Source organism: Sorex fumeus, unplaced genomic scaffold (genome assembly GCF_029834395.1).
Source record: "Sorex fumeus unplaced genomic scaffold, SorFum_2.1 ptg000122l, whole genome shotgun sequence".
Lineage (NCBI taxonomy): Eukaryota > Metazoa > Chordata > Mammalia > Eulipotyphla > Soricidae > Sorex > Sorex fumeus.
The window spans coordinates 10,630,808-10,633,998 of record NW_026606179.1 but is presented as its reverse complement, the minus strand read 5'-3'; positions in this window follow the sequence as shown (position 1 = coordinate 10,633,998).

The window sequence follows — 3,191 nt, the reverse complement described above, 5'->3', positions numbered from 1 at the left end:
CCGCCTCGGACGGTGCGGCAGGCAGCGACCGAGAGCAGCCGAGAGCGGCAGCGACGCGAGCAGAATACTGATGATGGAGGGAGCAGCAGGGGGAGGGGAGGGGAGCGGAGGGAGGGTGCAGGGGTGGGAGGGAGAGGGAAGGAGAAGCAGGGAAGGTCGGAGGCCGGCGCGCAGGGGAGAGGAGGGGGAGAGGGGAAGAAGGGGCGAGGGCGACGGGCGCTGGGGACTCCACGGGTCCGCGTTGGTGGGAGAAGCGGGTAGGGCAGGAGCTGGACGGATGTGAGGGCCGAGAGGTGCAGGGACCCACGTGCAGAGAGAGGAAGGAGCAGGGGGTGGCAGGGCTGGGGCGTGAGGGCAGGCAGCGGGAGGGAGAGGGCATAAGAGGGGGCAAAGGGGCTGGAGGGAAGCTGGTAGGGAGGAAGGGGAGGACGAGGAAGGGGAGCGAATGGAGGGGTGAGGCAGAATGGTGGGGAGAGATGCAGGGAAGGCAGAGAGAAGGCTGGTGAGGCGAGTACCCCAGGGAGTGGGGGGTGTTGGTGCAGGGGTGCCCTGTGCACCCACTCTCCCGGCCCAAGGAGAAGGTGCCTCGCTGCCCTCTTGCACCCCAGGCAGGTGGAAATCGGGTCTCCTAAGGGGCCCAGAGAGGTGGGGCCAGGCCCTGACACCCCACCGTGCTCATTCTTGCACCTCGGCAGGTGTTGGTGGCACTGGGGACCCATTTAGAACTGTGAAGCTGGTGCGCAGGGAGAAGTGAAGGGGGGGCTCGCACCTGGCCCTTCCCCATCACTGCCCCAGCAGCAGGTTGGGGTCTCAGCAGGGGGGCCAGGGGAATGGGGGGGGCCAGGGAAGCCGGAGGCGGGAAGAAGGCAGCCTTTGTCCAGGGAATTGCCCTTCCTTCTGCCTTGAAGTGAAGACGGAAATCTCATCTCTTCCCATGTGCCCCAAAAGCACAGCACTCAGTCTGCACTTGAAGGGGAACACAGGGGTCCTTCTCTTCTCAGGGCCCCCCTCTTTCCAAGGGGCCCAGGTTTCTCCCACATCCCCCCACACACCCTGGCAGAAGGGGGAAGACAGGGAGGCAGATCTTGGGAGAAGGGCAGGAAGGAAAAGTGGGCCCCAGACAGACACACAGACAGACGTCCATAGGAGCCCATGGGAGCCCACCGGAGTCTGACACGTGAGGGTCAGGTGCATGAGGAGCCGCTACGGGTTGGGAGGGTTGGGACGGTGCCTAACGCAGACATACGAGAGCTGCAGAGAAGAGAACCAAGGCACAGGCCTCACGTGGAGGTGGGCTGGCAACCTGGGCTGAGACCCCAGAGGGAGGGAGACCCAAGGTCAAGGGCACAATGACCCCACAGCCCTGCAAACCACCTCCTGAACTTGAGCCCCAGGAATGCAGAATGACCCTTGAACTTGAGCCCCTGGAGGGAAGGCTTACTGGCCTTCCAGCCTTAACCCTTTCAATGCCAGAGGGTTCATGGGGAGAGAACAGGGCAGGGCAGTTCCACAGCACCCAAGCCAGGAGCCTCCCCAGTGCTGGGAGTGCCTGAGCCTGGGTCCCCAGGTCCCCACCTGCAGGAGCAGGTGGGTCGGTCCTGGATAGAAGCAGAAATGATTCACCCTTAGCCACCAGGAGCTTTTCTGGAAGTGGAAAGTGATGGAGTGAAGAATGTGAGATGAAACACAGGCCTATGAGAGAGGATCAGACCCTAACGCCAAACTTCCATGGTACTCTTGGTCCCCGAAGATTAGTTCTTTTATATTTTATTTTGCTTTTTTTTTTCGCCATCACACCTGGCGATGCTCAGGGGTTACTCCTGGCTTTGCACTCAGGAATCGCTCCTGGTGGTGCTCAGGGGACCATATGGGATGCTGGGAATCGAACCCGGGTCAGCCACATGCAAGGCAAATGCTCTACCTGCTGTGTTATCACTCCAGCCCCACCGAAAATTAGTTCTTAAAGTTCAACTCAAGCAACCAGAGCAACCTGAACCCCACCTGCCATTCACTTGTCTACCCTGTGTGGGTCCTGGAGAACACATATAACCTAAGACCCTCTACATGGCAGACCGACAGACTCAAGGGAACTCTCAATATTTCAAAAGACCAGATGCCAATGACCATTGCCTTTGGGTTGGTGTTTCAGAGGTGAATCCATCATAATTTTTTGTTCTTTTTTCAACTACTACCTGAAGTGCTCAGGGCATACTCCTGGCTCTGTACTAAATAACTCAAGAAGTACTCCTGGCAGGCTCAGACCACATGAGGTGCCAGGAATCAAACCCAGGTCGGCTGCATGCAAGACAAGCACTCTACCCACTGTACTATCTCTCTGGCCCCTAAAAAATCAATATTTTAAAAATAATTATTTTCCTACCCTTTAAGTGAGTTAAAATCTTAACTTTTTTTCTCAAAAGTTTGGATGAGCAGTGAGATATGCCTTTGATAAATAAGAGATGGAAAAGGAGTGAAAAATGCAATTGATGTAGTTCAGTTTGCTGGGAAAACTCAAGGAGGACAATGGTTGAGGTACCCCTCCCCTTGGCCCCTTCGTGAGGTTTCTTTTGTTCAACCTCCTGATGGCGGTGGCCCTGAGTACCCCTGTCCTTCCTTCTGGTTCTGTGCTCAGGGATCACGTTAGCAGAGATCAGGGGACCCTATGGAGTGCAAATCCACAATTGCAGCATGAAAACAAGGACCCCATTCACTGAACTATATCTCTGGCCCAAGAGGAACTTTCCCTTTCCTTTGCGTACATTACTTTTCCAACATGGTTGGAAAATGGTTAGGACAGAAGTACTTAAGTCATAAGGCATGAGCCACTTTATCAAATAGCCTTATGACTTTTAAGGCCATGAAAATCCCGCAGAGTCACCAAAGGCTCTGAGAGTTGATGAGGCTCAGCCTCTGCTCCAGACCTGATTTCCACCTTAGGAAAGACGGGAAGAAAAACACCTGAAAAACAGACACCTCAGGGGACCAGACAGACAGTGCAGGGGAAAAGGAGCTTGCTTTGTACACGGCTGGTCCTGGTCTGATCCCTCACACTGAATGTGGCCTCTGAGTACCCACACGGGAGTAACCACTCAGCAGGGAGCCAGAAGTAAGACCTGAGCACATCCAGTTGTAACCCAAAACATTTTTTTAATTTAAATTTAAAAAAGACACAAGATGTGGCTGTAGTGATA